Below are 12,370 nucleotides of genomic sequence, written 5' to 3' on the forward strand. Positions count from 1 at the left end.
GCGGGGACTTAGTTTAACATAGCACCCTATTGGAAATGCATACAAATGACTTCTTTTAGTGAACCACTGAATGGAATGAAACCAAACATGGCATGAATGTTCCTTATGTGGTGCTGACCAAGTGTTGTTACTTTGTAGCCGATCCATCATCAAAGATGGCCGCCAGCAGGGGACTTAGTTTAACACAGGACCCTATGGGAAATGCATACAAATGACTTCTTTTAGAGAACCACTGAATGGAATAAAACCAAACATATCATGAATGTTCCTTATGGGGTGCTGACCAAGTGTTGTTACTTTGTAGCCGATCCATCATCCAAGATGGCCGCCAGCGGGGGACTTAGTTTAACATAGGACCCTATGGGAAATGCATACAAATGACTTCTTTTAGAGAACCACTGAATGGAATGAAACCAAACATGGCATGAATGTTCCTTATGAGGTGCTGACCAAGTGTTGTTACTTTGTTGCTGATCCATCATCCAAGATAGCCGCCAGCCGGGGACTTAGTTTAACATAGGACCCTATGGGAAATGCATACAAATGACTTCTTTTAGAGAACCACTGAATGGAATAAAACCAAACATAGCATGAATGTTCCTTATGGGATGCTGACCAAGTGTTGTTACTTTTTAGCCGATCCATCATCCAAGATGGCCGCCAGCGGGGGACTTAGTTTAACATAGGACCCTATGGGAAATGCATACAAATGACTTCTTCTAGAGAACCACTAAATGGAATGAAACCAAACATAGCATGAATGTTCCTTATGGAGTGCTGACCAAGTGTTGTTACTTTGTAGCTGATCCATTATCCAAGAAGGCAGCCAGCGGGGGACTTAGTTTAACATAGGACCCTATTGGAAATGCATACAAATCACTTCTTCTAGTGAACCACTGAATGGAATGAAACCAAACATGGCATGAATGTTCCTTATGTGGTGCTGACCAAGTGTTGTTACTTTGTAGCTGATCCATCATCCAAGATGGCCGCCAGCGTGGGACTTAGTTTAACATAGGACCCTATGGGAAATGCATACAAATGACTTCTTTTAGAGAACCACTGAATGGAATGAAATCAAACATGGCATGAATGTTCCTAATGTGGTGCTGACCAAGTGTTGTTACTTTGTAGCCGATCCATTATCCAAGATTGCCGCCAGCGGGGGACTTAGTTTAACATAGGACCCTATAAGGAAATGCATACAAATGACTTCTTTTAGAGAACCACTGAATGGAATAAAACCAAACATTGCATGAATGTTCCTTATGAGGTGCTGACCAAGTGTTGTTACTTTGTAGCTGATCCATCATCCAAGATGGCCGCCAGCAGGGAACTTAGTTTAACATAGGACCCTATGGGAAATGCATACAAATGACTTCTTTTAGAGAACCACTGAATGGAATAAAACCAAATATGGCATGAATGTTCCTTATGAGGTGCTGACCAAGTGTTGTTACTTTGTAGCCGATCCGTCATCCAAGATGGCCGCCAGTGGGGGACTTTTGAATGAAATTAAACATGTTCCTTTTCTTATAAATGAGGTTGTGTTGTCACTTTTAGCCAAATTTTATATTTTTTTATATGATTTCAAAAACCCAAGTAGAATCAGGTGAGCGATACAGGCTCTTGAGAGCCTCTAGTTATGAAAAGTTGACTACACATGCGATGATATTGCTGTTGTTTTAAATATTGTGATACTGTGGATTTATTAATATTCGTTGGATACCAATTTTTACGTGGATTTCGTGGGTACAGGAGAACCAAGAATTCAAATGTTCATCGAAATACACATTTTGTAAAGGAATGAGTGTAGACTTTGCCAAAACCACGAAATTAAATATCCACGAATATGTAAGTTTTCCTCAGACCACGAAAATAAATGAATCCTCAGTATGATAAATATCAAAATGGCTTTATGCTGGGAAAAAAATTATGGAACTGATATAACACAATGATATTGTACATTTGTTATTTGTGATATTGACTTTGAAAGACTGTGGGAATGTGTATCAGAATCTGTTAACTTATATTACACTGAACACAGATTTTTTTCTTAAAGATTTGTATTTTAAAACATTTATCTACTTAACTTTTTCTACTTTAATAGCTCAAACCAAACATATGATTCAATGATAATTGTTATTGTCTTAATTGCTCAAATCCTTGCCAAGGAAAGGTGCTTTCTTCATTTTCAAACTGTAAAAAGAATAGTATATTATGTTTTTATTTGTTTACATGTTGTACAATGTACTATACAAAAGTGTCTGTAATTTAATTAGAAGTCACATCAATGAAAAATCAAATTTTTCCAAAACATTCCATATTTTTTTTTATGTTAATAATTTCCTAAGATTTTATGTTACCTTGTTTTTTGTCTTACTTTATATAAGCTACTATTGTCTCAATATACATGTATATATATTTGTTGTCAAATCGGTTAAATGTATCTCTATGTAAGCAGTTTATTATCTTTTTACATAAACAATATCTGTACATTGTTGGAAAATATAAAACTTATTTGTACAGTTGTACAAGCTTTTCTCCTGTTTAGAAGTGAGTACAAATAAAACTAAATTTATATTTTGGACAATTTACAAATATCTTTTTATTCTTTAATTTATACCCAGGACTTAAGATTTATTTGTTAAAATCCTAATAGTTGTCTCCGATTTTCCCCCCCCAAAAAAAACTATAGTTAAATCATAGCGGGCAGATTGGACCCAATATGGTGACCTATAGTTGTTAATTTCTGTGTCATTTGGTTTCTTGTGAAGAGTTGTCTCATTGGTAATCATACCACATCTTCTTCTTTTCTTTATGTATGCACATTGAAATATTATCTGTATACTCAATATGGTATGGAAGGAGAAAAACAAGAGAATGTATTTGTGCTGGTCTGACTTTTATGCAAACATATGAATGAACAAGATAGTATAATTTGTGGAAATATAATTTTCTTTTATTTTTTTTGTACCTTTTACGTAACCTTGACATATCAGAGTTAAATTGTGTTCACTTTTCTTTCAGTACCTTCAAATTATTCTCAGATTAAATGAGATTTCAAAACAATTTAGTAAGACTCATCAAAATTAAAACATCAGAAATTCTATAGAGATTGAATAAATATCTTCACTTATCTGAGTTTTTTTTGCACAAACAAGACACAACACAGTTTGACTGTAGTGTTTATGAATAGTTATAAAATTGTTATAATACATGTATATTTTTCTGCATAATAATCAAGTTACTACCTTATTACATAAACCTTATTTCTTGTTGATAGTTATATTTGATATTTGGGTTTTTACATTCAAATATTGATGCTTTTGTAATCAATTTTATATTTTATTTGAGCTGTGGCATATGAAGATCTCCTTAGCAAGTGTTTTGTATTGAATTCAATTTGACCTTGAATGAAACAATACACCTTATCTCTATTTGTCCACCATTACTGTATATCACACAGGTTCCTGTAAATTTTTGACGTCACAAAACCAAATATCTGACGCCACAATGGAAAAGTGATTGTTGTATGCAGCAAAAGTTCAAGCGGCCTGGTCAGTTGGGATTAGCGACAAGGTGTAATACTTAATGATCATGTAGTTATCACATGTAAACAGTTATTTTGTTTCTAGGTCGAGACAATTTTTTTTTTAAACCAACAAATAAATTTTCAGGCTATTTGTCTTCACTTCATATAATCAACTTTGAATGATTATTTTTTACCTATAATAAATTTTGCGTGATGGTCGATCCTGATGTGCCATAGCTCACTAGAAACCTCTAGATAAGGTTGTATTATGTGCCATATAGAAATCTGTCTTCCATGTCATTGATGGTGCTTACGTGTTACTATTTTTATTGAAAACTTTATTAATTATTGATTGGGTTTGCCCTATCCATCTGATGTCATCATCTCTTTACAAGAGGATAAGAAAATAATATGTACTACATTCCCAGCTAACTTTAAGAAAATGTGGACTGGCAGGCTTTGTTCATTATATATTTTTTACCTTACCGGTAACTGTATTGTGTTGAATGTTTTCCACAAATTTAAAAGAAAAGAAGGCTATTTCTAATGTTTTAATAAGGAATATGATTCTATGTTTATGATGTTATTTTGTGTTGACCCTATTTCATTTACCATTTGACATCACTCTATCAACTTGATACTTTACTGTATTTCATGCTTAATTTTTTTTAAGTCATAAGCTTCTTTAAAATACACTGAATTATAGCATTTGGCAGGGAATAATTTTTTTATTAAGTGATTTTAATTTGTAAGACTCAGGAAGAATGCTAGTCCATGTTCCAAATCATTAATTCAGGCCAGTTAAAACCTTTTTATTTTTTCTAGATTATAAGCAATACCTACTAATAACTTGTTGGCATAGCAAATATGCTATTGTTTACCTTTGTTCAAAAAGGTTATACGACTATGTTTTCACCATTTTATATAATTGTGGTAATAACTGTTCACATTTAAAAATAAAAACCAAAAAAACCCTCTGACATTGCATTATAATTTATTTTTAGCAGAGTTAGATCGTCTTATATTTTTATGTCATATGATTAAAGAATCCAATATTTTATTCTTGTTAGCAGAAAACCCTGGTTGGTAAATGTATTTTGAATCAATACATATAGCTGGAATATTTTATTTTGTACATTTACTGAAAATGATAAATATGATGTGTCTCAAAATTTATATAATGTAGAGATGAATGAAGTTCCTTTGGTGAAAGGTAGAAAAATCCTGCTAATTGCTACCTTATTGTACTGTAAATGATATTTGAAGGTCAAATTGCTTTACTAAACCCAAATATTCATAAAAACAACAGAAGTATTTTTGGTCATTAAATCATAGCCCCCCCCCCCCCCCCCTTTTGGGAAATATTTGTTGATTATATAGGTAATCAATTTCAATGGAGGAATTGCCTAAATTATTCATGGACCATTACTTAATTCCATGGCATTTCAAAGTTCATCAGTGTCTTACAGAAAATAATGATATACTAGTCAACTATATAATGCACCACAAAAACTACAACAAAAATATTTTGACAATCATATAATTCTGGGCAGAATCAATTTGCGCCAATTGCAGTTTTGAAAAGGTATTAATTGCGCCACTCTCTTTTATTTTGATGGTATTAATTGCGCCAAGAAATGAAATGAAATTGCGCCACATTTACCTGTTAATATTTTGTACCTATATCATACCTGTACATGTTTTACCTATATCAAGACAAGACAAGACAAATACTTTATGAAAGTCTCACCACTTGTTACATATAAATTATACTGAGCTTTTTAAAACATAAGATAACAACAAGAGCCAATATATAAAGAGTTTTGAGAGACTATAAAACAATTTTTATTAAAATTATAATACAAATACATGTCAACTATCACGAGTATAAAATACATTTTCGCTAAGTATGAAAATTTCACATCAGATTTTGGCGTATACAATACCACATTTTCATTTGTAAAAAGAAATATAATTCTTTCATTATTAGTCTCCAGAAATTAGAACGTCAAATTTTGAGATCTTCGAGCATAAGAAAAGCAACCAATATGTGTTCAGAGCGACCTTCAAAAATGATAAATTCAGAGATCTTCAAAATTGAAGAAGAAAATCTAGAAAAGAAAGATTTAAAATATGTGCGTCAGTCTATGTAAAGAGAGAGAAGAAATCCGGCTCAACCTAAAAATCAAACAGAATTTCAGAATATTGGATAATATTGGTGTTGTTACAAACAAAGATGATAACTTTGTATTGTGTAACGATCCACTAAGCGGGACAATTTTATAAGGATGAGAGGCTATTTTCTGTGTACAATGTCAGAGGATTTTTTTACTGATGGTACCTAGTCAATCATTTAGTTGTTATTTAAAAATAAATAAAATTGGCACAATAAGCGGATTATTTTATTGGAGCAAATGATACCTATACTTTTGAAAATTAGGTGGCGCAAAAGAAGTATTGGCGCAATTAAGTTGTGGCGCAAATGAGTTACTTTTTGGCGCAAAAAGATATCGCCCATAATTCTTAGGATAATAATCTATTTAGTAAAATAGTTATTTAAAAGGATATTACTCCATAAATTATTATACTGTACAGTACTATATGTTTATATAAACAAGACCAATATATAAAGTGTAGAAATATTGTATATATTTATTTCCTAGAAATGGTTGAAGGGATTTATATACATTTAGTCAGAAACTTTTTTAAGCAATTATCAAGTTTAAGAGTGAACCTATATAGAAAGTCTTTATGTTTTGGAGAGTACATTTTTTGTATAGTAGATTAATAGGTTTATGGCAGGTATTTTGTAAAATCAATTGATATGATTATATATCTTAAGCTTTTTTGAATACGTTCATTATCTACAAATGTTTTTTTTTTTTTTATTATAACCAGTTTCTTTCAAAGAAATTGTTCAATGTATATTTCATTATTACTCAACCAAATGGTCAAATCTATCAGGAATGCCTGAAGTAAATTTCATCATTTTGTTCTTCTTTGTCAGCTAATTTTTCAATAAACTCATTGTTAAAGGACATTTAGTGACCTGCAATAATTGTTAAGATGTTTATGGACAGTCGTCTCAGTGGCTGTCATACCAGATTTCTTTTGGTTTAATACTGTTTTGACTGGCTGATTTAAAATAAAATGATGTTGAAAATATGTATAATTTTTCAAAATCTATGGCTTAGATAGAGCCAAGTAGACTTCGACATTCCTTAACATGATTGATCGGCCAGTTTGCTCCGGTGAATATTTTTTCACATTATATAAAAGGAAACATGAAGAATGAGTCTGCACTCACCCATATTCATGAGATTTTGTTATGTTTATTACTTGTTCAGCTTAATTTGTTGAATATTATATTGATATTTGGTTGTTGTTGTTTTCATACTGTATAAGAAACTATATTTTATTATCCTACAACTTTGATAAATTAAAATAAAGTTGTTTTTGAAATTGATGACGTTTTTCCTTAACATATGCCTGCTAGGGCTATTGGTACTTTACGGAACGGAACGGAACGGAACGGAACGGAACGGAACGGAACGGAACGGAACAGAATTTCATTTAAGGTATCCAAAGGGGGCATTTATCAAAATTTCGAAAAATCTTTAAAACAAAACAAACTTTAAAATTCTGTGTTTTACGGTTTTCCATATACAAATAACACAAATGTATACTTAATCTCATCTTCACAGGTGAAATGTGCAATAATGTATAACATCGGGAACTATTCTGTAAATGAATATGTCGGATTGTCCTGATAAAATATCATGAAATTAACGCATTTGCAAGTCATGCATTATGATATCTAGACTGACCTCACGTCGTCCTTTCCGACGATGATTAGAAACATTGGTTCTGATTTTAACTTTTTAAATTTATTATTCCGTTCCGTTCCGTTCCGCAAAGTACCAATTGCTCTGAGGAATTGGTATTTAACGGAATCGAACGGAAACAGACATCTTTCATGTAATTAAAGCAGTATGATAAAAAAAAATTGTCTGACACCTCTTTTGGCATAAGTGGTATGTGTTTTAGATAGCATTTTCGACTTGATCAATAATAAAAAATTTAACACAAAGGCAGGTTACACAAAAAGTCTTTCTCCTTCCATCGGTAATTATATTTTAAAAAAGAGGCCTACAACAGCCCATTCCGACGATGATTAGAGACAGTGATCAAGTTGAATCTGATTTAAACTTTTTAATTTATTATTCGTTCCGTTCCGTTCCGCAAAGTACCAATTGCTCTGAGGAATTGGTATTTAACGGAATCGAACGGAAACAGACATTTATAATGTAATAAAAGCAGTATGATCAACAAAAAATGTGTCTGACACCCCTTTTTGCACGAGAAATAAGTGTTTTTGATAGCATTCCCGACCTGATAAATAATTAAGAATTTAAAACAAAGTCAGCTTAGACAAAAAGTCTTACTCCTTCCATTGGTAATTATATTTTTTAAAAGAGGCCTTCCACCTCTCGTGCCGACGAGGATTAGAAACAGTAATCAAGTTGAATCTGATTTAAACTTTTTAATTTATTATTCCGTTCCGTTCCGTTCCGCAAAGTACCAATTGCTCTGAGGAATTGGTATTTAACGGAATCGAACGGAACCAGACATTTATAATGTAATAAAAGCAGTATGATAAAAAAAAATGTGTCTGTCACCCCTTTTTGCAGAAGAAATAAGTGTTTTAGATAGCATTCCCGACCAGATAAATAATTAATAATTTAAAACAAAGGCAGCTTAGACAAAAAAGTCTTACTCCTTCCATTGGTAATTATATTTTTTAAAAGAGGCCTTCCACCTCTCGTGCCGACGAGGGTTAGAAACAGTAATCAAGTTGAATCTGATTTAAACTTTTTAATTTATTATTCCGTTCCGTTCCGTTCCGCAAAGTACCAATTGCTCTGAGGAATTGGTATTTAACGGAATCGAACGGAACCAGACATTTATAATGTAATAAAAGCAGTATGATAAAAAAAAATGTGTCTGACACCCCTTTTTGCACGAGAAATAAGTGTTTTAGATAGCATTCCCGACCAGATAAATAATTAAGAATTTAAAACAAAGGCAGCTTAGACAAAAAGTCTTACTCCTTCCATTGGTAATTATATTTTTTAAAAGAGGCCTTCCACCTCTCGTGCCGACGAGGATTAGAAACAGTAATCAAGTTGAATCTGATTTAAACTTTTTAATTTATTATTCCGTTCCGTTCCGTTCCGCAAAGTACCAATTGCTCTGAGGAATTGGTATTTAACGGAATCGAACGGAACCAGACATTTATAATGTAATAAAAGCAGTATGATAAAAAAAAATGTGTCTGACACCCCTTTTTGCAGAAGAAATAAGTGTTTTAGATAGCATTCCCGACCAGATAAATAATTAAGAATTTAACACAAAGGCAGCTTAGACAAAAAGTCTTACTCCTTCCATTGGTAATTATATTTTTTAAAAGAGGCCTTCCACCTCTCGTGCCGACGAGGATTAGAAACAGTAATCAAGTTGAATCTGATTTAAACTTTTTAATTTATTATTCCGTTCCGTTCCGTTCCGCAAAGTACCAATTGCTCTGCGGAATTGGTATTTAACGGAATCGAACGGAACCAGACATTTATAATGTAATAAAAGCAGTATGATAAAAAAAAATGTGTCTGACACCCCTTTTTGCAGAAGAAATAAGTGTTTTAGATAGCATTCCCGACCAGATAAATAATTAAGAATTTAAAACAAAGGCAGCTTAGACAAAAACAAAAAATCTTACTCCTTCCATTGGTAATATATTTTTTAAAAGAGGCCTTCCACCTCTCGTGCCGACGAGGATTAGAAACAGTAATCAAGTTGAATCTGATTTAAACTTTTTAATTTATTATTCCGTTCCGTTCCGTTCCGCAAAGTACCAATTGCTCTGAGGAATTGGTATTTAACGGAATCGAACGGAACCAGACATTTATAATGTAATAAAAGCAGTATGATAAAAAAAAATGTGTCTGACACCCCTTTTTGCACGAGAAATAAGTGTTTTAGATAGCATTCCCGACCAGATAAATAATTAAGAATTTAACACAAAGGCCGGATAGACAAAAAGTCTTACTTCTTCCATTGGTAATTATATTTTTTAAAAGAGGCCTTCCACCTCTCGTGCCGACGAGGATTAGAAACAGTAATCAAGTTGAATCTGATTAAACTTTTTAATTTATTATTCCGTTCCGTTCCGTTCCGCAAAGTACCAATTGCTCTGAGGAATTGGTATTTAACGGAATCGAACGGAACCAGACATTTATAATGTAATAAAAGCAGTATGATAAAAAAAAATGTGTCTGACACCCCTTTTTGCAGAAGAAATAAGTGTTTAAGATAGCATTCCCGACCAGATAAATAATTAAGAATTTAACACAAAGGCCGGATAGACAAAAAGTCTTACTTCTTCCATTGGTAATTATATTTTTTAAAAGAGACCTTCCACCTCTCGTGCCGACGAGGGTTAGAAACAGTAATCAAGTTGAATCTGATTTAAACTTTTTAATTTATTATTCCGTTCCGTTCCGTTCCGCAAAGTACCAATTGCTCTGAGGAATTGGTATTTAACGGAATCGAACGGAACCAGACATTTATAATGTAATAAAAGCAGTATGATAAAAAAAATGTGTCTGACACCCCTTTTTGCAGAAGAAATAAGTGTTTTAGATAGCATTCCCGACCAGATAAATAATTAAGAATTTAAAACAAAGGCAGCTTAGACAAAAACAAAAAATCTTACTCCTTCCATTGGTAATATTTTTTTTTAAAAGAGGCCTTCCACCTCTCGTGCCGACGAGGATTAGAAACAGTAATCAAGTTGAATCTGATTTAAACTTTTTAATTTATTATTCCGTTCCGTTCCGTTCCGCAAAGTACCAATTGCTCTGAGGAATTGGTATTTAACGGAATCGAACGGAACCAGACATTTATAATGTAATAAAAGCAGTATGATAAAAAAAATGTGTCTGACACCCCTTTTTGCAGAAGAAATAAGTGTTTTAGATAGCATTCCCGACCAGATAAATAATTAAGAATTTAACACAAAGGCCGGATAGACAAAAAGTCTTACTTCTTCCATTGGTAATTATATTTTTTAAAAGAGGCCTTCCACCTCTCGTGCCGACGAGGATTAGAAACAGTAATCAAGTTGAATCTGATTTAAACTTTTTAATTTATTATTCCGTTCCGTTCCGTTCCGCAAAGTACCAATTGCTCTGAGGAATTGGTATTTAACGGAATCGAACGGAACCAGACATTTATAATGTAATAAAAGCAGTATGATAAAAAAAATGTGTCTGACACCCCTTTTTGCAGAAGAAATAAGTGTTTAAGATAGCATTCCCGACCAGATAAATAATTAAGAATTTAACACAAAGGCCGGATAGACAAAAAGTCTTACTTCTTCCATTGGTAATTATATTTTTTAAAAGAGACCTTCCACCTCTCGTGCCGACGAGGGTTAGAAACAGTAATCAAGTTGAATCTGATTTAAACTTTTTAATTTATTATTCCGTTCCGTTCCGTTCCGCAAAGTACCAATTGCTCTGAGGAATTGGTATTTAACGGAATCGAACGGAACCAGACATTTATAATGTAATAAAAGCAGTATGATAAAAAAAATGTGTCTGACACCCCTTTTTGCAGAAGAAATAAGTGTTTTAGATAGCATTCCCGACCAGATAAATAATTAAGAATTTAAAACAAAGGCAGCTTAGACAAAAACAAAAAATCTTACTCCTTCCATTGGTAATATTTTTTTTTAAAAGAGGCCTTCCACCTCTCGTGCCGACGAGGATTAGAAACAGTAATCAAGTTGAATCTGATTTAAACTTTTTAATTTATTATTCCGTTCCGTTCCGTTCCGCAAAGTACCAATTGCTCTGAGGAATTGGTATTTAACGGAATCGAACGGAACCAGACATTTATAATGTAATAAAAGCAGTATGATAAAAAAAATGTGTCTGACACCCCTTTTTGCAGAAGAAATAAGTGTTTTAGATAGCATTCCCGACCAGATAAATAATTAAGAATTTAACACAAAGGCCGGATAGACAAAAAGTCTTACTTCTTCCATTGGTAATTATATTTTTTAAAAGAGGCCTTCCACCTCTCGTGCCGACGAGTATTAGAAACAGTAATCAAGTTGAATCTGATTTAAACTTTTTAATTTATTATTCCGTTCCGTTCCGTTCCGCAAAGTACCAATTGCTCTGAGGAATTGGTATTTAACGGAATCGAACGGAACCAGACATTTATAATGTAATAAAAGCAGTATGATAAAAAAAATGTGTCTGACACCCCTTTTTGCAGAAGAAATAAGTGTTTAAGATAGCATTCCCGACCAGATAAATAATTAAGAATTTAACACAAAGGCCGGATAGACAAAAAGTCTTACTTCTTCCATTGGTAATTATATTTTTTAAAAGAGACCTTCCACCTCTCGTGCCGACGAGAATTAGAAACAGTAATCAAGTTGAATCTGATTTAAACTTTTTAATTTATTATTCCGTTCCGTTCCGTTCCGCAAAGTACCATTTGCTCTGAGGAATTGGTATTTAACGGAATCGAACGGAACCAGATATTTATAATGTAATAAAAGCAGTATGATAAAAAAAATGTGTCTGACACCCCTTTTTGCAGAAGAAATAAGTGTTTTAGATAGCATTCCCGACCAGATAAATAATTAAGAATTTAAAATAAAGGAAGCTTAGACAAAAAGTCTTACTCCTTCCATTGGTAATTATATTTTTTAAAAGAGGCTTTCCACCTCTCGTGCCGACGAGGATTAGAAACAGTAATCAA

Source organism: Mytilus trossulus, chromosome 1, assembly GCF_036588685.1.
Source record: "Mytilus trossulus isolate FHL-02 chromosome 1, PNRI_Mtr1.1.1.hap1, whole genome shotgun sequence".
Taxonomy (NCBI): Eukaryota; Metazoa; Mollusca; class Bivalvia; order Mytilida; family Mytilidae; genus Mytilus; species Mytilus trossulus.